A 27,299-nucleotide genomic window follows, 5' to 3' on the forward strand; every position below is an offset into this window, starting at 1 on the left:
AGATTGGTTTCAAAAAAGTACTGAGATTCAGTATCTCAAGAGTGGAAGAAAAAGTATTCAATGTCGGTCCCTTTCAAAGAGCGGCTTTGTTGGAGAGAGTTTCCTTACATAAGGTAACAGTCCCTTCCTGTGGTGATCTGCATCCAATCACTGGTCAATGTGGGGATAGAAAGGCCTAGTGCTCTTGCTCCAATTCAAGGCATTTCAGAGGGTGATCCAGAGAGCTGGGGCTTTCCTGAGAAATTCATCACAGCTCTGCTTCTCCCTCTGCCCGCCCTCTCTCTTTCCTCACCTTTACTTTCATAGGTGATGACCCCCAGAGCACACCTAATGAATCTTCCATCTGTGAATCTCTGCTTCAGACTCTGCATCACCAGAAAGCCAGCCAGGGCCACCTCGCTTAATGATTTCTCTTGCTGGAGTCAAGAAAGACCATTTCTGGCTGGGAAGAATCAACATTGTTAAAATGTCCATACTACCCAAAGCAATATACAATTTTAATGCAATACCTATTAAAGCTCCACTGTTATACTTTAAAGATCTTGAAAAAATAATACTTCGTTTTATATGGAATCAGAAAAACCTCAAATATCCAAGACATTACTCAGAAATAAAAACAAAGCAGGAGGAATCATGCTACCAGACCTCAGACTATACTATATATCAATAGTGATCAAAACAGCATGGTTCTGGCACAAAAACAGAGAGGTAGATGTATGGAACAGAATAGAGAACCAAGAGATGAACCCAGATACTTACCGTTATTTGATCTTTGACAAGCCAATTAAAAACATTCAGTGGGGAAAAGATTCCCTATTTAACAAATGGTGCTGGGTGAACTGGCTGGCAACCTGTAGAAGACTGAAACTGGACCCACACCTTTCACCATTAACTAAGATAGACTCTCACTGGATTAAAGATTTAAACTTAAGACATGAAACTATAAAAATACCAGAAGAAAGTGCAGGGAAAACTCTTGAAGAAATTGGTCTGGGTGAATATTTTATGAGGAGGACCCCCAGGCAATTGCAGCAGCATCAAAAATACACTACTGGGACCTGATCAAACTAAAAAGCTTCTGCACAGCCAAGAACACAGTAAGTAAAGCAAGCAGACAGCCCTCAGAATGGAAGAAGATTTTGCAGGTTATGTCTCCGACAAAGGTTTAATAACCAGAATCCACAGGGAACTCAAATGTATTAGCAAGAAAGGAACAAGTGATCCCATCACAGGCTGGGCAAGGGACTTGAAGAGAAACTTGAAGAGAAACAGGAGCAAGGCCTACAGACATATGAAAAAATGTTCATCATGCTTAATCATCAGAGAAATGCACATCAAAACTGCTTTGAGATATCATCTAACTCCAGTAAGATTAGCTCATATTACAAAATCCCAAGACCAGAATTTTGGCGTGGATGTGGAGAAAAGGGAACACTTCTACACTGCTGGTGGGAATGCAAATTAATACATTCCTTTCATAAAGATGTATGGAGAACACTTAGAGATCTAAAAATAGACCTGCCATTCAATCCTATAATTCCTCTACTAGGTATATACCCAGAAGACCAAAAATCACATTATAACAATGATATTTGTATCAGAATGTTTATTGCAGCCCGATTCATAATTGCTAAGTCATGGTAGGAGCCCAAGTGCCCATCGATCCACGAATGGATTAATAAATTGTGATTTATGTACACCATGGAATATTATGCAACCTTAAAGAAAGATGGAGACTTTACCTCTTTCATGTTTACATGGATGGAGCTGGAACATATTCTTCTTAGCAAAGTATCTCAAGAATAGAAGAAAAAGTATCCAATGTACTCAGCCCTACTATGAAACTAATTTATGGCTTTCACATGCTATAACCCAGTTACAACCTAAGAATAGGGGGAAGGGGGAGAGGGAGGGGAGGGGGGAGGATGGGCGGAGGGAGGGTGATTGGTGGTGCATCTTACAAGGGTACATGTGAAACTTAGTAAATGTAGAATATAAATATCTTAACACAATAATTAAGAAAATGCCAGGAAGGCTATGTTAACCAGTGTGATGAAAATGTGTCAAATCAGTGTATGGTCCCCCATGATCGCATTAATGTACACAGCTATGATTTAATAATAAATAAAAGAAAGAAAGACCATTATTTTTTCAACTCTTTTTTCTATTAAACAATATTATAATCTATGGCATTAAAACTTCATGAACTTCCTTTTGCCTCCTCCACTTTCTGCCTCTTGACCCACTAGTATGAAATGGGGAGAAACATACAGAGTCTAAGGATGGGAACAGAAAGAGCCTAAGTGGAAACCAGAGTCCATCTTGGGAAGGCAAGATTAGGATGCTGGTCACGTTTGTCTCTGCTTGAACCTCCCCTTTCTTTGCTATTTTTCTGCCTCTTTCAACACCTACCTCCTACTGATACCTGCATCCCATATATTCATATTGCATGGCTCGTGCCTTCTCTAAGGAGGGGCTCGTTCTCACGGAGGTGTTGAGACCTGGTTTAGCCAGTTCCAGCAGCTATAAGAGAACACAGGAGGCTGGGTGGCCGAATGTGCTGGCAGATTAGATGAGTAGAGAGGCCCCCAGTCCTGGTTTGAAGATGGCCATCTTCTTGTATCCTCCTGTAGCAGAGGAAGGAGAGACAAGAGAGGCAGGGAGGCAGGGAGAGCAGGCGCTCATCTTTCTCTTCTTATAAAGGTGTTAATCTCATTCATGAGGGTTTCACCCTCCTGACCTAATTACCTCCCAAAGGCCCCGCCTCCTAATACCACCATATTAGGATTGCAGCATAGGAATCTTGCAAGGGACAAAATTAAGTCCTTAAAAGGACTTAATGTGTCATTATTCTTAAAGAGTTTGAAGGAGAAAGACACTTTCTTAAAGGTTTACTCCACTCAGAACACTCCCAGAGAATAGTGGAAAGATGATATTGAATCTGTTGGCATTAGCAAGATAGATGGTTTTGGTACCCTACTGAATCATCCATGTAAGCAATTGTCTTCTCCATTTACACGTCAATTGAAGTTCTCTTATAGTAAGTCCTTGGGGAAATATCTAGAGAAAGCTAGTATTTGGAACCATTTCTATTAGAAAAATTGTTATAAATCCTTTACCCCAGGCATTAGGAGATATCAAATCATATTTTTTTGCAGAAATGGAATGAGGATTAATTCATTAATTCTTAGTGACATAAATTAGCTCTGTTTCATTTGTTAACATTTATTTTTAGCAGACCTGGGCAGTACAAATCAATGTTTAGGTTAAGAAAACTATAATCTATCTTTACAGAGATGAGATTTAAAATTCTGCCTAATTAGGTAGTCTTGGATATGACTATTATTTTTAAACATTTTCAAGTTATAGAAATGTGATAAGCTATCTATTTCTCTTTCAAGTTATATAAATGTAATGTGACATCAGTATTACAAAGCAAACATCCTTATTTTCACTTCTTTCTTCTACTGAAAGAAAATATTGTTTAAGTATTACATATTAATGTATCAAGATCTTGTGTAAACAGAAACATTAAGCTTGTTAGTTTGTGTTTTTCTAATTACCTCCATTTTATTTTTAAAGTTGGCCCTTTATCAGTCTGAAAAATCAGTCATTTTTTAGTCCTTTTTTTTTTTTTTGATAAGATGTCATGAAACAATAAAAATCCTCAAAGAAAGCATAGGAAAAACACTGGAAGATATTGGCCTGGGGAAAGACTTCATGAAGAAGACTGCCATGGCAATTGCAACAACAACAAAAATAAACAAATGGGACTTCATTAAACCGAAAAGCTTCTGTACAGCCAAGGAGACAACAACCAAAGCAAATAGACAACCTACACAATGGGAAAGGATATTTGCATATTTTCAATCAGACAAAAGCTTGATAACTAGGACCTATAGAGAACTCAAACTAATCCACATGAAAAAAGCCAACAATCCCATATATCAATGGGCAAGAGACATGAATAGAAACTTCTCTAAAGAAGACAGATGAATAGCTAACAAACATATAAAAAAAGTTCATCATCCCTATATATTAGAGAAATGCAAATCAAAAACGACCCTGAGATACCATCTAACCCCAGTGAGAATGGCCCACATCACAAAATCTCAAAACTGCAGATGCTGGCATGGATGTGGAGAGAAGGGAACACTTTTACACTGCTGGTGGGACTGCAAACTAGTACAACCTTTTTGGAAGGAAGTATGGAGAAACCTCAAAGCACTCAAGCTAGACCTCCCACTTGATCCTGCAATCCCATTACTGGGCATCTACCCAGAAGGAAAAAAATCCTTTTATCATAAGGACACTTGTACTAGACTGTTTATTGCAGCTCAATTTACAATCGCCAAAATGTGGAAACAGCCTAAATGCCCACCAACCCAGGAATGGATTAACAAGCTATGGTATATGTATACCATGGAATACTATTCAGCTATTAAAAAAAATGGAGACTTTACATCCTTCGTATTAACCTGATGGAAGTGGAAGACATTATTCTTAGTAAAGCATCACAAGAATGGAGAAGCATGAATCCTATGTACTCAATTTTGATATGAGGACAATTAAGGTCATGGGGGGGGGGAGGAAAAGCAGAGAGAGGGATGGAGGGAGAGGGGTGGGCCTTGGTGTGTGCCACACCTTCTGGGGGCAAGACATGATTGCAAGAGGGACTTTACCTAACAAATGCAATCAGTGTAACCTGGCTTATTGTACCCTCAATAAATCCCCAGCAATAAAAAAAAAAAGAAAGAAAGAAAAACTGCGTCCATCTTCCCGATGTAAAATATAAATTAGCCTTGGCTGTTTCATTTTAAAGATTATATCCATGGCTCTATTTAAGAATGAGAGTGATTCGAATCTTTCATTGTGTGAATTCTCCAATTTATGTAATCACTCATATCCAATTAATTTTGATATCTTAGGACAGTTCTAAAGGAGGCAACTAAAGATTGACATTTTTTTCTCCTCTGTTAATGATTTATGCTTGTATTTTCCCATAAGTTTAAAGAAAATGTCACAGACTCAGGGTAGGTGGGAACTCTTTAGAGATAAGTCTTTGATAGACACAGGGAAGAAACAAAGCCTTCTTATCACTTGGTAAAACAAAGTGATTTTACTAACATTTCTGTTGATGGAAATTTAAAATTTAGATATGACTTCCAAGTTCTTTACTTGTAAATAGAAACGTAGAAAGATTATAAAGTTATCTGAAGGCAAAACTTTTACTTTCCATTCAATTTCAATTATCACTCAATTTCATAATTTCCACCATTTCCATAATCACTCTTTCTTTGCTCTAACCCCCTTTTTAATCCTCTCTTGAACTCCGATCCTTTCGGTATGAATGCTCTCTATACACATCCTACATGTGTTCAGCGACACGTGTTTTCTTACCCAGTGACCTCTTGAAATCTACTTTTGAAAAGTGATTCATTCAGACAAAGAGAACTAGAAACTACAGGTTAATTTTGTGCTGTACATGTGACTAAATTGCCTTTCATGAAAGTTGCACTGGATTATGCTCCCATAGCACTGTACAGGGTAGCTGTTTTCATACCTTGACCAAGATTGAATTTTATAATTTTCCATAATCTTTGGTGAATGGCAGAATGAAAAAAAAACACTTCATTTTTCCTAATTAAAAATTACTTATTGGATTTTCTGATTGTTTAAATCAATAATGCTCATTACAGAAAAATAGTATGTCAAAGGTTTTTATAAGTAACCACAATGCAAAGACCAACAGATAACCAGCATTAATACATTTTTCGTATATATAAACATTTTCTTTCATGTTTTTACTATTGATCTATTGATGTCATGCTTACATTAGACATATTTTTACCTACATTTTCTTTTCTTTTTCTTTTTTTATTTTGGGACAGTCTTACTCTGTTGCTCTGGGTAGAGTGCCGTGGCATCATCTTATCTCACAGCAACCTCAAACTCTTGGGCTCAAGAGATCATCTTGTCTCAGCTTCCCAAGTTGCTGGGACTATAGATACCCACCATAACGCCTGACTAGTTTTTCTATTTTTAGTAGAGATGGGGTCTCACTCCTGCTCAGGCTGGTCTGGAACTCCTTAGCTCAAGGGATCCACTAGCCTTTTGCTCTCAGAGCATTAGGATTACAGGTGTGAGCCACCAGGCCTGGCCTACTTATATTTTCTGATGATGATGTTAAGAATTTGATTAATTTTTTAAATTTTTAATTGTGGTAAAATACACTAAGGTAAAATTCACTGTCTTAATCATTTTTAAGTGTACAGTTCTGTATTCACATTGTCATGGAACCAATCCCACTTCTGTCTTGCAAAACTGAAATTCTATATCCTTAAACAACAATTCCTCATTCTTCCTCCCCCAGCTCCAGACAACCACCCTTCTCCTTTGTTTCTATGAATTTGACTACTCTAGATATCAAGTATGAAGGGCAGAATCATACAGTATTTGTTATACTGTGACTGGCTTATTTCACACAGTATAATGTCCTCAGGTTCATTCATGTTGTGCGTGTCATAATTTTGTTTTTAAGATTAAATAATATTCTATTGTATTTCTTTATCCACTCATCATTGGACACTTGAGTTGCTTCCTTCTTTTAGCTATTGTGAAATAATTGTGCTGTGAACCTGGGTATAGAAATATCTTGTGAAGACTTTGCTTTCAATTCTTTTGGATATATACCCAGAAGTGGAATTGCTGGATCATATGGTAGTTCTAGCTTTAATTTTGGGAAGAACCACCATACTGCTTTCCAGAGTGGCTGCACCATTTTATATTCTCATCAACAATGTGCAACCTTTCTAATTTCTCTACATCTTTACTAACACTTGTTATTTTCTGTTTGTGTTTTCATAGTAGCCATCCTAAATGGGTGCGAGATGATAATTTAAATTTCTTCTCCCTTTCTTTTTTTCTTTGTATCTTGGATCTGCTCATCTATAACTTCTAGCTTGATGATTTGGGGTCTACCATCCACATAAGACTAGAAACATGGCCTGTGATGGATCCAAACTTAGTCTCATAGCTTACTTAGCAACCAAACAGAAAAAGAAATGCTCATTCCTAGCCCCAATTTGGAAAAATTCTGGCAAGGACACAGATTGGCATTGACTAACTCATACATGCACCCCTTTGACCAGTCAGAACAGCCAATGGGATATAATATGATTAACTCTCCTTGAATTATATATATATATATATATATATATGTATATCTTTTCAGGGGGAGGGGGTTATATCTGTAAAAAATGGCACCTCCCATTAAGAGCAAGGGTAGGATGAACATTTCCCTAAATGAGGGGAGAGATAATTAGGAAAAGGTCACCACTTGGAGAATCATTATGGACTGATTGATAGTCAACCCAATCCATGTCTACTACACACAGAATTCTTAATGCTCAGATCTTCTACTCATTTGAAACATAGAGTTCTTCATTTTCTCAATCTTATTGTTCTCCTCTTTTCCATAAGAGATGAGAAAGGGAAGCAGACTACTCTGTTGAATGATTGCCTTCACCCCAAGCTATCTATCTTTTATCAGGCCCATTGTCTAAAGACAAGGCCTAGAATTTTTCTTTTTTTTTTTTTTTTGAGACAGAGTCTCACCTTCTCGCCCAGGCTAGAGAGTGCTGTGGCTCCAGCCTAGTTCACAGCAACTTCAGGATCCTGGGTTCAAGCAGTCCTCCTATCTCAGCTTCCTGAGTGGCTGGGACTACAGATGCCCAGCTATTTTTTTTTTTTTTCTATTTTTAGTAGAGCTGGGGTCTTGCTTTTCTCAGACTGGTCTCAAAACCCTCAGCTCAAGAGATCCCCTCCTTCGCCTCCCAGAGTGCCAGAATTACAAGCATGAGCCACTGCGTCCAGTCAAGAAGGCCTAGAATTTGATGCAAGATATATGCTATTTTAAAACAATTTTTAACCAGAAACTGTGCATTCACCTGTAGCATTTCAAAATTCATCTGTTTATACCCTTGTTCATATATTTTTCAATCCTATCTTCTCTGAAAAGGTCAAATATTACATACCATCTGTTTTTGTGAACAGAGAGTACATTTTCTGATTTACAGAGCTTTATATAACTAAGAAAATAATACTCTGTGTTTTTTAAATATCATGATTTAAAAAACCCCATGGAAGGAAACCAAATCATATAGTTTATTATTAAATGAAATGGAAATTTATCCATTGATATTGCCATATAAAAGTTATATTTAAATTTAATCCATTAATATATTTTACTTCCTTAAAAAAGAATGAAACGAAATTTAACTTTTTTTTATCAAATTCATTTAGAAACGAAATTTAACTTTATGATGAAAAAATTTCCATTACTTTGCTCACCATTAATAATATAATAGTGTCAATTTAGTTTTTGTTGCCCTGTCAACATAGCTTACAGCAACCTCCTGGGTTCAAGTAATTCTTCTGACTCAGCTTTCTGAGTAGCTGGGATTATAGGCACCCATCTCAACATGCAGTTTTTTTGGTTTTTTTTTTTAGTGGAACTAGGCTCTCAGTCTTGTTTAGGCTAGTCTCAAACCCATAAGCTCAAGCAATCCTCCCACCTTGGCCTCCCAGAGTGCCAGGATTATAGGCATGAGCCACTGCACTGGCTAATAATGTAATTTTTAAAATAATTTGATGCTAAAAAATAATTAATTAATTAATTAATTAATTTGATGCTAACATTTTTCTATGGATCAGAAATAAATTTATTTCAAATTCTTCCTTTTGGTCACCCAGCTAGCTCAGTTGACGGAGTGTGAGACTCTTAAAATTCTTTCTTTTAAAATGTATACAATCAGTTAAGTCCTGATTCTGAAACCCTAGATTTTCAAAGTCATAAAATAGTGATAATTAATCTAAATTAATTTGTGGGAAAAGAAGCACAGGAAAGAACCTATGCAGTGTCCCATAAAGTGTTCATAAGGGAAGGTAGAATAGGCTCAGATTTTCTGACTATCCCCATTCTGTTCTGGATTATTTTGATTGGAGATTTATTAAAAATTGTACCTTGGTAGCCGGGCGTTGTGGCAGGCACCTGTAGTCCCAGCTACTCGGTAGGCTGAGGCAAGAGAATCGCTTAAGCCCAGGAGTTGGAGGTTGCTGTGAGCTGTGTGAGGCCACGGCACTCTACTGAGGGCCATAAAGTGAGACTCTGTCTCTACAAAAAAAAAATTGTACCTTGGCTCGGCATCCATAGCTCAGTGGTTAGGGCTCTGGCCATGTACACCAGGGCTGGTGGGTTCAAACCTGGCCTGGGCCTGCTAAACAAACAAGCAACAATAACAACAACAAAATACCTGGTGTTGTGGCAAGCACTTGTAATCCCAGCTCCTTGGGAGGCTGAGGCAAGAGAATCACTTGAACCCAAGAGTTTGAGGTTGATGTGAGTTATGACCTCACAGCACTCTACAGAGGGTGACAAACTGAGACTCTGTCTCAATAAAGAAAAAAATAATAAATTGTACCTCATCTAAATATTAGGCCAAATCAGCATGAGATTTTAGATGAGCAATATATATTGCTCAACTAAACTGTAGGACAACATAACAGTATAATGTCTTCCCAGAAAAGGAAAAATAACTAAGAAACAATAAGTAGAATACTATTTATATATTATTTAATTATAAATATATTATAATTATCATTGAAATCATAAATTTCATAACTGCCATATGCTTCACTTTAGATATCATGTTAATCACAGATCAGACCTCTGGTGAAATTGAAATGTCTGATATATAATAAAATAGTTCATTAATGATAGGATGAGATTTGAGCATTTTTTGTTGTTTATTTTATTTATTTATTTATTTTTTGAGACAGAGTCTCACTATGTTGCCCTTATTGGAGTGCAGTGGTGTCACAGCTCACAACAACCTCAAACTCGTGGGCTTAAGCAATTCTCTTGCCTCAGCCTCCCAAGTAGCTGGGACTACAGGCGCCCACCACAACACCTGGCTATTTTTTATTGTTGTTGCAGTTGTAATCGTTGTTTACCTGGCCCAGGCTGGGTTCAAACCCGCCAGCCTGGGTATATGTGGCTGGTGCCCTGCCCACCGAGCTACGAGCACTGCCCCATTTTTTGTTGAATATATGTTCATTATGTTTATCATTTATGCTTCTATATTATAAAAACAAATTTATAATAATATGATGAAGCTGAAAAGGGTTGAGAAATGATCAATTTACACTTTTACCTTTTAGCTATATCATAAAGTACTTGCATCGACCATTAAAAAGAATTATTTTTAATGTTATCTTCTTTGTTTCAGACAAATATGTTTTTCATTGTTTATTCTCTATTTTGTAGCTTTTGAGAGGGACGAGTGAGAGAAAATAGTATTTTGTATCATTTTAAAAATAAAATTTTTGTTTAATCTGAGTCCAATTTATGTTAGCATATGTTTTAGTATGTAATAATTTTTATATTCTGCATTTGAAACGGCATTATAAATCATTTTAATTTATCAAATTGATATAAACATTAATTATAAATAATAAAGCAAATGTATGTTTTCTATGAAATTGCATACAGTAGAACCTCTGTTAAGCTGCCCATTCAAGGGTCTGCAACAAACTGGTCAACAAAAGGAGGTGGTCAACATAGGGAACTAGGCCCGCCATACTGCTGTGTACTTATGGTGCATGTCCAGTATATGAAAATTAGGTCAATTTAAGGACGTGGTCAATGTAGGGAAGTGGTCAACTATGAAAGTTCTACTGTGTTTGTAATTTAAAGTTTGAGGTATTAGAAAACAAACAACAGTGACATTATGCTTTCATGAGTTCTTGGTATGTTTATTTCATTTTCCTTAATTACTATAAATGCAAGATTTCTTTTAGGTCTTTTTCTTTAAAAATATTTTTTTTTTTTTTTTTTTTTTGTGGTTTTTGGCCAGGGCTGGGTTTGAACCCGCCACCTCCGGCATATGGGACCAGTGCCCTACTCACTGAGCCATAGGCGAACTAAGATTCTCATCCTGAACCCAGTAATATTTACCAGAGACACATGTCATGATGAAATCCATCAAAGCATGCTGCCATGTTCTTCCCACATACAAGTGACACCTGTCATCTCTCCATTGCCATGTTACTGTAATTCAGTCAAGTTGGTTATGGATCATAAAAGTCTGTTTTCTGTCTAATGTAAGAGATATTGAATTTTAATCTAGTGAAGAACAAATTCATTCTGAAAAAGAGATTCCCCAAAAAAAAAAAAAAAAAGATTAAACAAAACAATTGGGTGGCGCCTGTGGCTCAGTCCATAGGGCGCCAGCCCCATATACTGAGGGTGGCGGGTTCAAACCCGGCCCCGGCCAAACTGCAACCAAAAAAAAAAATAGCCAGGCGTTGTGGCGGGCGCCTGTAGTCCCAGCTACTCGGGAGGCTGAGGCAAGAGAATCGCTTAAGCCCAGGAGTTGGAGGTTGCTGTGAGCTGTGTGAGGCCACGGCACTCTACCGAGGGCCATAAAGTGAGACTCTGTCTCTACAAAAAAAAAAAAAATAAAAAATAAAAAAAAAAAGAGATTCCCAGTCATCTCATAGATACCCAAAATAACTTGATTTAAAAATGCTTCTCAGTGTGTGACACATCGTGTACCCTCAATGAATCCCCAATAAAAAGTAAAAAAAAAATTCTTCTCCAAAGAACACTTTTAAGGCTATTGTGAGCCAGCCACAGTGGTGTGCACCTGTATTCCCAGCTACTTGGGAGGTTGAGGTGGGAGGATTAAGTTTGAGTCTAGGAGTGGAACTCCAGCCTGGGCAATATAATGAGATCCCTTTCTCTTAAAAAATAAAATAAAATAAAAATGCCATTGTGAAACTTTTGAATTTGAAAGTCATGAAAACAGTCAATGCAATATAATTATTGCTATTGTAAAAGTCTTCCGGGATAAAAGATCAATAAATCATTTAGGCTTTTAAAAAGACTGTTATTTTATGCTTTGCAAGAGAATGAGAGTAATTGAAATATTATATGAGGACCCCGTTAATCCCCAAGGCATTTGGGATCTGATAATCTACAAGCTTTAATACTTTATTGTATTCTGTTCTTGCTTGTAAGAGTTAATTTTTTTTTAATTTTACAACTATCTAATCATACCATATCACGACTCCTCTGTACCACACAATTTTGTAATATACTTCTCTATTGACTTTCAGCTATTAGAGATAAGAAAATCTGAGTATTTACGATGACACTTATTTTTTTGTTCCTCTTTCCCTTTTACAACTCTTATTAATGTCTCTTATTTTACTGTTTCAGGCATATAAGATTTACATTTTGTCTTTGATAATTATACCCCCTCTTAACCCTTTTTCTCTTTAATTGCATTTAGCTAGTAGCTCCAAAAGAGTGTTAAATAATCATCCGTGTTTAATCTGTAGAACATCTTTTATTTGTTCCTGACTTTAATAAGGATGCTTCTGTTGTTATCCACCCAGCATAATGCTAGCTTTCAGGTTTAGGTAACTATGCCTTATCATGTGGAGGAAATTTCCTTCTATTCCTACTATTTTTCTTAGATTTATTTGCTTAAACCGATAGTAGATATTGAAGGTAACCAGATACCTTTTGGCATATATAGAAATGAAATTATGATTTTGTTCTTAGAATCTATTAATGTAATGAATTACTCTATTTTAGATTTCCTTACATTGAATTATCCTTGCATTTTTTGAATCAATCTTACTTGGTCAGTCTGCTATATTTTTATTGTGCTATTGAATTCTACTTGCAGTTTTTTAAAAAGAAACTTTGCATCCACGGTCATAAGATTGGTGTGTGTGACTTTTTCCATGCAGTTATTGGGGTTTATTAAAACAATTTTAAAAGTTTTGTTCTTTGTCTACACCTTGAAACATTTTAAATGGCATTGGAATTATCTGTTTCCTACGAACTTTCTGTGAAACTTATGGGTCTGATGCATTTTATCAAGAGAGGGGAAAGGAGGTTTAGGTTTCTACTTTATTTCTTCTGTAATAATTAGTTAATCTGGATTTTCTGTCTCTTTGGGGGACTAGTTTGACAAATTATATTTACATAGTTATAGTAGACCTAAATAATATCCTGGATAAGCTAGTCCTTATTGCTAAAACAAAGACTGTAACTTCTTTTCAAGGTCCATTCATCTATTCATCCCTGTTTTCAACTTTATTTTCATAGGTAATAAAATTATCTATGACAGAAGTAAGCAGAGTCTCAAGATTCTTTTGACAGCTTCTGCATAAATATTTCTTTTTCCCTTTTCATTTCTCATTGTATGTACTTGTGCCTTCTCTGTTTTTTGTTGTTAAAGTCATCCAATATATGTATTGTTGTTTTTAAAAAATAACTCTTGTATATATTTATTTTATTCCTTTTATGTTTTCTAAATTATTAATTTTGGATTTATTTCTAATAAAATGTATCTCTTAATTCTTTGATTTTCTTTAACTTGGATTAATTATTATTGTTTTCTAATTTATTTTATTTTATTTTTTTATTAAATCATAGCTGTGTTCATTAATGTGATCATGGGGCACCATACCCTGGTTTCATAGACCGTTTGACACATTTTCATCACACTGGTTAACATAGCCTTCCTGGCATTTTCTTAGTTATTGTGCTAAGACATTTACATTCCACATTTACTAAGTTTCACATATACCCTTTTAAGATGCACCGCAGGTGTAATCCCACCAATCTCCCTCCCTCTGCCCACCCTCCCCCCTCCCTCCCCTCCCTTTCCCCCTTCCCCCTATTCTTAGGTTGTTACTGGGTTATAGCTTTCATGTGAAAGCCATAAATTAGTTTCATAGTAGGGCTGAGTACATTGGATACTTTTTCTTCCATTCTTGAGATACTTTACTAAGAAGAATATGTTCCAGCTCCATCCATGTAAACATGAAAGAGGTAAAGTCTCCATCTTTCTTTAAGGCTGCATAATATTCCATGGTGTACATATACCATAATTTATTAATCCATTCATGGATCGATGGGCACTTGGGCTTTTTCCATGACTTAGCAATTATGAATAGGGCTTCAATAAACATTCTGGTACAAATATCTTTGTTATGATGTGACTTTTGGTCTTCTGGGTATATGTGTTTTCTAATTTATTAATTCATATTTTTATTAATAGAGGTTTAGATTTTTGCTTTTTGTTTTTGAGACAGAGCCCCACTCTGTTGCCCTGGGTAGAGTGCCATGCATCATAGCTCACAGCAACCTCAAACTCCTAGGTTTAGGCGATTCTTCTGCCTCAGCCTCCCAAGTAGCTGGGACTACAGGCACCACAACACTCAGCTAATTTTTTTCTTTTTTATTTTTTGGCCGGGGCTGGGTTTGAACCCGCCACCTCTGGCATATGGGATCAGCGCCCTACTCCTTGAACCACAGGCGCCGCCCAATTTTTTTTTTTATATTTAGTATTGATGGGTTCCTGCTCTTGCCAAGCTGGTCTAGAACTCCTGAGTTCAAGCAATCCATGCACCTAGGCCTCCAATTAATAGAAGTATTTTACAGCTGTAACATTATCCCTGAACATGACTTTAATATCTCATTGGTTCTGATATAGCTTTTCATGGTTGTTATGTCCTATATAGTCTGCAATTTTAGTTTAAATTTGCCCTATTACTTACAAGTTACAAGTGGTAGCAGCTTTGTGTAATCTGGTTTTGCTATTAATTTCTACTCCACTGCTTTGTGACCAGAGTTGTCCTGTGGACACTTAAAAATATGTTCTGTGTTTTAAAAATAGTTATTTAAATTTAAAGAGTTTATTGTTTTCATAAGAAGGACTATCGTATTCATGATATTACCTAGATGTATTGTAATTTTACTTATTTTTTGTCTTCTTGATCTATTATAGACGGAGGTGCTTAGTCTCCTACCACTAAGGTGCTTCTTATTACATCACCTTCTATTTTTTCTTTGCACAGTAAATGTTAATGGTATTTTATTTGACACACAGATATAAATGACTCATATTTCCTAGTGAAATGTACACTTAAACATTATAAAGATTACTTCTTTTTTCATTTAAAAGTTTTTGGCCTGATCTAGTTTAAGATCACAATCCATGCTTTCTTTTTGTTTGCATATACTTAATTTATTTTGGCCTATCCTTTATTTTCTTTTCTTTCTTTCTTTCTTTCTTTTTTTTTTATTCTTGGGGATTCATTGAGGGTATAGGCCTATCCTTTATTTTCAACGGTACAGAAATACTTTTTTTTAGGTATATCTACTGAATTTAGCACTGAATTTTACTTTGTTTTATAACACAATATAAATGTACTTCTCTTTTAATAGATGAGTTTAATCCATTTATATTCATTAATTTGACAGATATATTTGGTCTCAATTTTTTATGCTACTTTTGTAATTGTTTTGTATTTTAAAAACATGGGCAGGCACAGTGCCTCAGACCCATAATTCCAGCACTTTGAGGGGCTGAAAAGGAAAGATTACTTCAGGCCATGAGTTTAAGAACAGCTTAGGCAACATAGTGAGACCCTGTCTCTACAAAAATTAGAAAAATTATCTGGACACAGTGGTGTGTGACTATGGTGTTAGGTACTTGGGAGGCTGAGGCAGGAGAATTTCTTGATCCAAGGATTTACAGTGAGCTATGATCAAAGCTTTGCACTTTAGCCTATGTGACCGATGGAGACCCTATCTCTAAAATTAATTAATGAGTAAAAATATTTTACTAGTAGATCATTTCCTTTATTTTTTTTTCTTTCTGTATTTCTTCTTTGAAACTGGAAGGCTTATATTCTTTTAATTGTTATCCTTATAATTATAAATTTATATAATTCTCTAATTCTCTTTTTTTCAGACATTTCTACTATGTTCTTACCATAAGCATTAGTCAAATTAATATACTTTCTCTTCTACCCTCTATTTATTCTGTACTACACAATTTTGTATTATACTTCTCCATCGACTTTTGGCTATTAAAGATAAGGAACTTTTAGAATATTTACAGTGCCTTTTACTTTGTTTCTTCTTTTCTTTTAAAATTCTTATTAATTTTTTTGCCTTGTTGGGCATATAAGATTTACATTTTGTCTTATTACACCTTATTGTTTTCCTCTTAGAAGCTAGACAACAGTGTCTACCTCAGAGAAGAGATTTGGATGGAGGAATCACATAGAGAAGAGAAGCATCTGGGGTTCTGAAGGACAGCTTAGAAACCCCAACTTCTGGGCCAGGCATGGTGGTTCCCCTAAGCTCAGGAGTTGAGCAGGAGTGAGACCCTATCTCTGCTAAAAAAAAAAAAAGAAAAGAAAAAAATTAGCGGGGCATTGTGGCAGGCACCTGTCTCCTAACTATTCCTAAGACTAAGGTAGGAAAATTGCTTAAATCCAGGAGAGTTTGAGGTTGCTGTGAGCTGAGCTAACACCATGGCACTCAAGCCTGGGTAGCAGAGTGAGACTCTTGTCTTAAAAAAAATAAAATAAAATAAAAAGTATATATATATACACACACACACATATAGTTGCACATGTGTGCACACACACACATATAAAATGAAGAAACCCCAACATACTGAAGTTCAAAATTTATATATTTGCTGGCTCAAGTTATTTCTAAAGTTGAAAGCTTAGTTTAAAAAAGACAATTTGGTGATTTGGAGAAGAAATGTCTTTAAAAATGGCTCTGGAGCCTAAAATTTATCCTCATTTTATTTATTAAAGTAATGTGGTTTAATCTTCATTGATGTCTATTTACTTAACTTAGTTTGGAGGTAAATCCTGAGCCTTGTAGGTAGACTGTGTTAGACTTGCACATTCTCTCAATATTTTTAACCATCCACCCAGAACATTTCCTTAGACATTTCCCTTTGGTTCAGGAAATCAATATGTTTACTTTCTTTATCCTCAAGTCAAGTATCTACAAAAGAAATCTTGTGTTATGATTACCATGACTTTATGGTTACCATGATTTTATGTTTACCATGATTAAAATAATACAAATATAAAATGCATGCTTAATAATTACTATCGGTAGGTCACACATCATATTAATAGAAAGAGAACCATGAAGAAATTGAAAAAGGAGTCTCAGAGAGTAGGAGGAAAATCATGAGAATGCAATCTCCCCGTAAGCAAAAAGGATGAATCAGTGCTTCACGGAAGAATTGGTAAACTTGCCAGATGCCGTAAATGTAGATAGATTTAGCTAGAAAGGTATGTATGTATTAGATTTGGCCATATGGAAGTCCCTAAAACCAAGCTGTGGTTCTTAATGAGAGCTGGATGGTAGGGCAGAAGCCAGGTCAAAGAGGCCCATAGAGAAGACAGGAAGGCAGAAAGTAGGCAAATTCAGCCATGAAAGGGAACAGAGAAGAGTACGGTGACCGGAGAGATGAGGGTAAGATCAAGGGAGGCTTTTAAGAATGATCGAGGCTACAGCACACTTGTGTACTGTTGGGAAAGCTCCCACAGCTGGGGAGAGGCTGATAATACAATGGAGGGAGGGGCTAACTCAAGAATCAAAGTCCCTGAGGTGGCCAGAGCGACTGGGATCCAGGACAAGTGCATGGCACTGACCTCTGATAAAAGAGAGCAAGAAAGAGAGGACAGAAGAAGATGCAAATAGGTTTGTAGATGGGTGAAGAGGAAAACAAGGAGTTCTATTTTTCTCAACGAAGAATGAAGCAAGATTATCAGCTGAGACTTTTAAAGTGATATAGGGTAGCAGATTTGAGAATGGAAAAGAAAACACAAAATATTTTTGAGAGTAAAATAGAAAGCTGCAGGAAAAGTCATATGATTGCTGTGTTGTATAAAGAGCGGTTTTGAGGACTAAGATGCCAAAGGTAGGGTGAATTCTATGTGTCATTTTCTCTGTCGATGTTTAGCTCTCCAGATGCAAAGCAAGAGGAGGCGGGGTAGCTGTGTTTTAACAAGGTTAGCATTTAGCCCATTAGAGAAAGCAGTGCAAGAATTGAAGAAATTTTATTGGAGAAATTAAGTGGTCCCTGAAATACAAATTGGACAAAAAGGAACCTGAAGAGCAAGAGGCCATTAAGGGACACTGAGAAAGTGGTGGGATAATGGAATTAGTTTTTTACTGTGCTAGTCCTGGTGGAAAGACATCCTTCTGGCAGGCAGGGGCACGGTTCTTTTATTCTTGTCTAAATCAACTTTGCTTATCTCCCTGTGACACTTAGACTGGTATGAACTGAACTTGGTAATTTTCACTTCAACATAGCCTAAAATACATAGTTTTGCGGAAATCTACCTATAATTGAGGGTAGAGAACTCAAAGGTATATGAACCTCTAAAACATGTCATGAGACACACTATGTCACAGGTGATAGCAGGGAGGACTGCAAAATTGTGTGTGTGTGGTATGTGTGTAATTCTTGATTTCATTATTTAAGAAGAGAAAAAATATTACTCTATTTATCATACTAAATCAAGTTCTGGGTTCCTCTATCAAAAACAACCTGCTTCGGGAGCAAATTTTCACCAGCCTATAATCCTATGGCTTATCAAATGGATAGGAGATCAAGTGGTAAACAGCAGCAAAAATATGGCCAGTGATGGCTGTACCTCAAAAATTTTTATTTACCATACCGAAACCTTTGGGGAAAAAAAAGAATGAATTAACCAAATCATATATCTGCACTATATGACTTAGGGGATCTGTATTTTAAGGTACCATAAACTAAAATTAGTAAAATAATTCATCCAAGTAGGAGTAAATGATGTTGGTCTATCTGCTTTCTAGATTTTCTTACATTTTATATCTGCTTTGTTCATAGCTCTAACTTTCATAAAGACTTTTCATCTGTTTTCTTTTTTGCCATAGCATGAATACCATTCAGCGTCCTGTCATTTTTTTCACTATGTATAATTTTACTATGTAATTAAGCAAAATCATATACAAGTGACTACTTACATGCACTGGGGTTCTGATATTAATCTATAATTCTTTCTCACTGAGGAACTGGTGACAGCCAGACTGGCTAGCAAGGCAGCAATATTTGTTTGGTCTAGTCTGGATCGCTCTTTTTCCTGACTCTCTGGATTCTTCTCTCTTGTACCTTTCACCTGCATGGCTGGCACTGGGACTCCAGTTCACGCGTCTGAAAAATGTATTCTTACTCTCTATTTGTTCACCTTAAAATCCACTGTAAGCATTGATTTCTTTCTACTCATCAATTGTTAAATAGGCGTGGCTTCCTTCCAAAAGGTTGAAAATGTCATGATTCTTTCTCCAGAAGGATTAACACGAGGATAAATAAGATTAGGTTACATTGTTCGCATTTAAGGTAATGTCTGAGCTGTGACCTTCACCCAGGAAGTATACCATTCACCCATACATTGTACCCATTAGGTGGGAACTTACCAAACCCCCTCCTGAGACAATGTCTTAATTCTTGACACATACTGAAAAAATCTTTTTTTTTTTCTATTCGTGAGCCCTGCACCTCCTGTCTATTTCCTGTTTTATTTCACTCCCGAGTCCTTAGTGTTCTAATCAAGACTGCAATAACAGAAAAAAAAGTTTTGAATTCTGCCCCTTTTCAATGGTAATAATATTCTTTGGATCAGAGTTGTCCCATAGAATATGTGGTTATTGAGGATTTAAATGTGGCTGTGCCACTGCACGTGGCCGGTTCCATGGCCAGTGTGCCTTTATGGGTGGCTGATAACAGATGAGTTCATTTCCCTGTGTTATATTTGGAGAAGGGAGAAAGGTCTCTTCTGAGTTCTTCAGCTGTGCAGACAGCTGATCACTTAAGTGTATCTATTTGTTTATCAATCAACAAAATCTTCACAATTAGTTTTGTAGGAGATTTTTCCTTCTAATTGAAAACAGGGTTTGTGTGGGAGGTTCCAAAGGAATGTATGACTATGCATCTGGGAATCTGATTCTCAGCCACAGGACTGGACAAAATGGTTGATTAAATTATTCCTGGGATTCAAGAAAGATTTGATGATAGCCAGGGGCTTCCAGCCAAGAGAGAGGCAGGAAACCTGTGGGGAAAGAAGACCATGTGAGCTACCTGAGAAGTTACAAGCTGGGGGTGTTAAAACGCAGCTCATTAGCCCAGGACCAGAAATCATACTCTGGAAATGAGGCTGGCCATATTTAAGTTATGTATATTTTTCTCCAGTTATTTCCATTTACTTTGCTCTTACTGTTTAGTGAAGATATTTTGGAAATGTCAGCACATGCCAGCTCTGCTAAATGGAACCAAAGAAAAGAACTTTGCATTTAGGCCAGAATTCCTGGGAGTCAGGTGGATGGGTCAAGGGATTTAAATGAGAAAACCTGACGAAAACCTCCATGAGACGGCCCCTAGACCTTTCCCTCTCTTGACACTTATTCCTGGACCTCTTTTTTAATAAAAGTTTGCAGGGTATGGCATATTGTTTTACTCATCCATATGCACTTCATTTTTAGATGTCAAAGGCACACCTTTCTAAAATGAAACTTATCTCCATCTGTTTAAATTGTAAATTAGATTTGGAAAAAAATAGAATCTATGTTTTATGAATTACTTTTAGCAATTTCCTCTCTGTATCCTATGTAAAAGAATTTGACTACCTCTGTTGATTAATATCTTCAAAAAAATTAAAAGCAATATCTTTTTTGAAAGTTGACATATAAAGAGTGGTTTGAATATTTTTATAGTTCTATAACAATGAAATGGAATTTACTAATAAGATACATAGACTGAGAGGTTTTATATCTGTAAGGCGACTATTTTAACTAATTTTTCTTCCCAGGGAATACTGAAGGTGACAAAGTGAACTTAAGTGTAGATCAGACTGTCCTTCTACCCAGTGTTCTAGGCCCTGTGTTTTAAAGGTCCTTTCTGGCCCTTCTCCAGCCATATACCTCCCTTCAGGAAAGAGATAGGCAGGTGGCATAGCCACCCAGAGCCTTTGTCCCTCTTCTAACTGCACTCTGAATACCTCGGACCCTGCTGCTAAGGGACAGCTGTTTGAGAAAGTATAGACAAGCTCCTTTGTGGGGGCTGGATTACCTCCATATGTGAGTGTGAACACTCCCACCTTGCGCGATGGGTTAGAGCTGGAAGTGGGGAGAGAAGAGGAACACAACACAGGCTAGATCCAGGGTCATCTCCTCCTCCATGGCCAAGTCATCAGTTAGAACTACAAGGAGTTAAAAAATTCTGAATTCCTTTTAGGTCATTTATGAAGATACAATTGTCAAGATAAAAGGTTAGAACAATTATTTATTTGATTAAAAACTTCTAAATGGCTGGGCAGGGTGGCTCACGCCTTGTAATCCTAGCCCTCTGGTAGTCTGAGGTGGGTAGATTGCCTGAGCCACGGCACTCTACACAGGGCACAAAGTGAGACTCTATCTCAAAAAAAAAAAAAACAAAAAAAAATCAACTCAAAGTGATTTGAAGACTTATATGTAAGACTTGAAACTGTAAAACTGCTAGAAGAAAACATAAGAGGAAAGGTCCATGACATTGGTTTAGGCAATGATTTTTAAGTATGTACCCTAAAAGCACAGGCAACAAAAGCAAAAATAGACAAATGGCATTATATCCAACTAAAAAACTTCTGTACAGCCAAGGAGATCAATGAGTGAAAAAACAATCTATGGAATGGGAGAAAATATTTGCCAACCATATATCTAATAAGGGGTTAATATACAAAACTTATAAGAAAGTCAAACAACTTAATAATAAGGAAACAAATAATCTGATTAAAAATGGGCAAAGGATCTGACATTTATCAAAAACAGACATACAAATGGACAAAAGGTATGTGAAAAAATGCTTGACATCATAAGACATGAAACTATAAAAATACTAGAATATGGTGCAGGTAAAACCCTTGAAGAAATCGATCTGGCTGAGTATTTTATGAGGAGGACCCCCCAGGCAATTGAAGCAGCTTCAAAAATACACTACTGGGACCTGATCAAACTAAAAAGCTTCTGCACAGCCAAGAACACAGTAAGTAAAGCAAGCAGACAGCCCTCAGAATGGGAGAAGATATTTGCAGGTTATGTCTCCGACAAAGGTTTAATAACCAGAATCCACAGAAAACTCAAACGTATAAGCAAGAAAAGAACAAGTGACCCCATCACAGGCTGAGCAAGGGACTTGAAGAGAAACTTCTCTGAAGAAGACAGGTGCACGGCCTACAGACATATGAAAAAATGCTCATCAGCCTTAATCATTAGAGAAATGCAAATCAAAACTACCTTGAGATGCCATCTAACTCCAGTAAGATTAGCCCATATCACAAAATCCCAAGACCAGAGATTTTGGCGTGCATGTGGAGAAAAGGGAACACTTCTACACTGCTGGTGGGAATGCAAATTAATACATTCCTTTTGGAAAGATGTTTGGAGAAGACGTAGAGATCTAAAAATAGACCTGCCATTCAATCCTATAATTCCTCTACTAGGTATATACCCAGAAGACCAAAAGTCACATTATAACAAAGATATTTGTACCAGAATGTTTATTGCAGCCCAATTCATAATTGCTAAGTCATGGAAAAAGCCCAAGTGCCCATTGCTCCATGAATGGATTAATAAATTGTGGTACATGTACACCATGGAATATTATGCAGCCTTAAAGAAAGATGGAGACTTTACCTCTTTCATGTTTACATGGATGGAGCTGGAACATATTCTTCTTAGTAAAGTATCTCAAGAATGGAAGAAAAAGTATCCAAAGTACTCAGCCCTACTATGAAACTAATTTATGGCTTTCATATGAAAGCTATAACCCAGTTATAACCTAAGAATAGGGGGAAGGGGGAGACGGAGGGGAGGGAGCGGGGAGTATGGGCAGAGGGAGGGTGATTGGTGGGATTACACCTGTGGTGCATCTTACAAGGGTACATGTGAAACTTCGTAAATGTAGAATATAATTGTCTTAACACAATAACCAAGAAAATGCCAGGAAGGTTATGTTAACCAGTGTGATGAAAATGTGTTAAACTATTTATAAAACCAGTGTATGGTGCCTCATGACCGCATTGATGTACACAGCTATGATTTAATATTAGTAATAAATAAATAAATTAAAATTAAAAAAGAATGCATAAAAAAAGAAAAATGTAAATCAAAACTACAATCAGATATTATCTCATATCTGTAAGAATGGCTATTATTACACAAATAAAAGATAAAAAGTATTATTGAGGATGTAAAGAAAAGGGAGCTCTTTTTTTATTTTATTTTATTTTTTATTTATTTATTTTTTTATTGTTGGGGATTCATTGAGGGTACAATAAGCCAGGTTACACTGATTGCAATTGTTAGGCAAAGTCCCTCTTGCAATCATGTCTTGCTTTTTTTTTTTTTTTTTTTGTGAAACAGAGTCTTACTTTGTTGCCCTCAGTAGAGTGCTGTAGTGTTACAGCTCACAGCAACCTCAAACTCTTGGGCTTAAGAGATTCTTTTGCCTCAGCCTCCCAAGTAGCTGAGACTACAGGCATCCTCCACAATACCAGCTTAGAAAAGGGAACTCTTGTGCACTCGGTGGGAATGTAAATTAGCACAGCCATTATGGAAAACAATATGGAGATTTCTCAAAAAATTAAAAATAGAACTACCATGTGATTCAGGAATCCTGTGTGTACTACTGGATATATGTCCAAAGGAAATGAAATCAGTATGTCAAAGAGATAGGTATCTGTACTCCCTTGTTTACTATGGCACTATTTACAATAGCTGAGATGTGTAATCCACCTAAGTGTTCATCAAGGGATAAATGGATAATGAAAATGTTGTGTGTATACATAATGGAATATTATTCAGCCTTAAAAAGAAGGAAATCCTGTCATTTGTGACAACATGGATGTAACTGAAGGATGTTATGTTAAATGCAACAAGCCAGGCACAGGAAGATAAATACCACATGGTTTCACTTACACAGGGATTCTAAAAAAGTTGAATTCATAAAAGTAGAGAGTGGTTACCAAGGGCTATTGAGGGGGAACTGAGGAGATGCTGGTCAAAGATAACTACATTTCATTTAGATGAGAGGAATGAGTTCAATAGATGTATTGTATTACGTGGAACAAAGCATTATGCTCTTGGAAATTGCTAAAAGAGTAGATTTTTAAGTGTTCTCACCATGAAAAATAAGTATGTAAGGCAAGGCATGTTAAATAGCGTTATTTAGTGATTCTACAATGTATACGTATTTCAAAATAACATGTACACCTAAGTGTATACAATTTTTATTTGTCAACTAAAACCAAATTTAAGAAATTATTAATGGAATTAACATACTATGGATTAATCACCCACTATATTCCATGCAAGAGTTTAGACAAAGAGTTGACCTCATGAAACTTCTAATCAAGTAGAGGGAACCAGGGACGTCTAAAACTACCAATAAGAAATGCTAAATGCAGGAGGAGCGCAGGAAGCAGGTCTGTGGGGATTAGGGTTGTATTCAAACCTGGCAGGGATCAGAAAAACTTTCAGGAAGATTATGACATTTGTGTTTCATCTTCAAGGAAGGCTGGGCTTTTGGAAGGCAGAGATAATCCACCTAACCTTTGTCCAGAGCTTTCTATATGTGAAGTACTCTACATGTTACTATAACCATTCTCAAACAGTATTAGTAGGTTCTGGAAGTTTTTTACAACTCTTTTATAAAGGAAAAAAATGGAGCTTAGAAAAAAGTTAAGAAACATGTTCAAAGTCAAACAATTGGGAAAGGTTGGTACTAGGTTTAGACTCTCGGCCTTTTTCAGATCTTTCACCTCACTCAGTATCCTTGTCTGTAAGAAGGCTGGGTTCGTGCTCCCAACCTTGTGATGTGTACGCCCAAACATTTCACTTTTCTATGTGGACTAATCCTACATTTGAGTGAGAGTGTATGTGTGTTTTATAAAAGCTCAGAGAATTAAGCACTGTTGTTTGCTGGGAAGACAATGCTATCAGCACGTGTAATAATCACTCTCAGATGTTAGAATCTCTGCCAGTGGTCAACATTCCTGATAGCTGCAGGCAGAGAGGGCCCTATATTTTCTCTCCATGACCTCACCAACAAGTGAATAGTACAATGAAAAGAAATCTCAACATAACTCATGCGAACACTTATCAGCATGATACAAGCCATCAGAAAGAAAATCCAATTGGCTGTACTTTACTTTTTTTTTTTTGAGCAGAGTCTCACTATGTTGCCCTCAGTAGAGTGCTGTCGTGTCACAGCTCACGGCAACCTCAAACTCTTGCGCTCAAGTGATTCTCTTGCCTCAGCCTCCCAAGTAGCTGGGACTACAGGCGCCAGCCACAACGCCCAGCTATTTTTTGTTGCAGTTGTCATTGTTGTTTAACTGGCCAGGCCATGTTCCAACCTGCCAACCTCAGTGTATGTGGCTGGTGTCGTAATCACTGTGCTACAAGTAGCCGAGCCAGCATCTCACTCCAGCACCATGACTAGTGTCAAGCTCTTGGGCTCAAGCGATCATCTTGCCTCAGTTTTTCTACTTTTAGTAGAGACGGGGGTGGGGTGGGTGGGTGTCTCACTATTGCTCAGGCTGGTCTAGAACTCCTAAGCTCAAGCAATCCACCTACCTTGGCCTCCCAGAGTGCCAGGATTACAGGCATGAGCCACTGCGCCCAGTCAGCTGTACCTTACCTTTAAAATGCATGTTAAATTCTACCACTTCTTTCTCTCTCTCTCTCTTTCTTTCTGAAAAGAGATTCTGCTTCTGCTTTTTTCCAAAAATTGCACCAAGTTAAAGCAAAGCTCCTGTTGATGAAGGTGTGTTGTGTAGCCATTAGTAGCACTGCCCTCACTAGGCACTCACTGGGCAGTTGCACAACCCCAAGAAAAGGAGGTTCTGCCATTTCTTATTACCCCCACTCTACCACCTGGTTCTGAGCCATCTTTATCACTAGCCAGGATGACAGCCATGACCCCCTACCCCTACCCCACCTTGAGACTATTCTCCACACAGCAGCCAGAGTCACTCTCATAAAACCTGAGTCAAATGATTTCACTCCTCCTTCTCATGCAGAGCAAAAGCTAAAGTGCTCACGGTGGCCTGCAGGCCCTGGGATCTGGCTCCCATTGCCTCAGTCCCTCAGGCCATCTGTTGCAGGTATTACGTCCTCCTTGCCCCTCCCACAATGCCAGGCCTGCTCACTCCCCTTGCTTGGTGGTGCCTGGGCCTTTTGACTGGAATGGGAACTTCCCATTCCCATAAATCTGCTTCACTCCCTTATCTCCTTCAAGTCTTTGCTCAAGTGTCATCTTCTCAGTGAGGCCCAGATTGGCTACTTTATTTGATATTGCAACTTGGCAATACTCTTCCCCTTTAATATGCTCAAGTTTAAAAATTTTCCATATCACTAGGAGTTTCTATGCTACTGAGTACTTTACATATTTGTTGAGTCTATTGTTTACAGTCTATCGCTGTCTTCTAGAATGTTAGCTCCATGAGGGGATGGTCTTTGTTTTGCTTACTCATAATATTTCAAGCACCTAAAATAATGCCTGTTACATAGCAGGCACTCAAAAACTACTTTTTGGGCTGGGCTTGGTGGCTCACACTTGTAATCCTAGCACACTGGGAGGCCAAGGCAGGAGGATCCCTTGAACTCGGGAGTTTGAGACCAGCCTGAGCAAGAGTGAGACCCTATCTGTACTAAAAATAGAAAAACTGGCCAGGCATGGTGGTGGGCACCTGTAGTCCCAGCTACTCAAAATTCTGAGGCAAAAGGATTCGGTTAAACCCAGGAGCTTGAGGTTGCTTATAGGCTAGGGCTGACGCCACGGCTCCCCACCCCAAAAAGAAGTGGCATTTGTCTCCTGCCACTTCTAATGATGACTTTCAGAATGTAATGGTTGCTGCTTAACTTTAGCCTCCTAATCTTTAGGCAACTTAATTTTTGTCCATCTGGACAAATAGAAACCTATAGCATCTAGGGAAAGGGATTTGAGGAAACATAATTTCCAGTATAGCCAATATGCTATGGAACAATCCAACACAAGTACCCTAGGACATGCCAAAGGGGTCAGACAACTCATCCTGGAAGCTGGAGGAATGACCAGCAAGGTAAACTTTCACCTACAAAAGATAGGAGATGGGAGATAGCTTGCAGGCAAATTTCATCCTTGGTTTTCTCTCTCTCTCTCTCTCTTTTTAAGAGAGACAGTCTCACTTTGTCGCCCTCAGTAGAGTGCTGTGGTGTCACAGCTCACAGCAACCTCCAGCTCTTGGGCTTAGGCAATTTTCTTGCCTCAGCCTCCCAAGCAGGTGGGACTACAGGCACCCACCACAACATCCAGCTATTTTTTTTTTTGTTGCCAGGG

General features: G+C 37.3%; 1 protein-coding gene and 1 non-coding gene across 2 annotated transcripts in view; both read right to left on the reverse strand.

Annotated features, from left to right (window-relative positions):
* Positions 1-27,299, reverse strand: part of LOC128590271 (cytochrome c, testis-specific) — an 89,829-nt gene that overhangs the window by 59,830 nt on the left and 2,700 nt on the right. Inside the window, exon 2 of the mRNA XM_053597556.1 lies at positions 9,025-9,175. The gene's annotated coding sequence lies outside the window, so the exon portion shown is untranslated. The remainder of the gene's footprint in view (positions 1-9,024; positions 9,176-27,299) is intronic.
* On the reverse strand, positions 25,699-25,824 carry LOC128591085 (U4atac minor spliceosomal RNA). Its single transcript, XR_008381517.1, has one exon. It is a non-coding gene; the product is annotated as a U4atac minor spliceosomal RNA (small nuclear RNA).

This window comes from Nycticebus coucang, chromosome 7 (genome assembly GCF_027406575.1).
Source record: "Nycticebus coucang isolate mNycCou1 chromosome 7, mNycCou1.pri, whole genome shotgun sequence".
In the NCBI taxonomy this organism is placed as follows: Eukaryota; Metazoa; Chordata; class Mammalia; order Primates; family Lorisidae; genus Nycticebus; species Nycticebus coucang.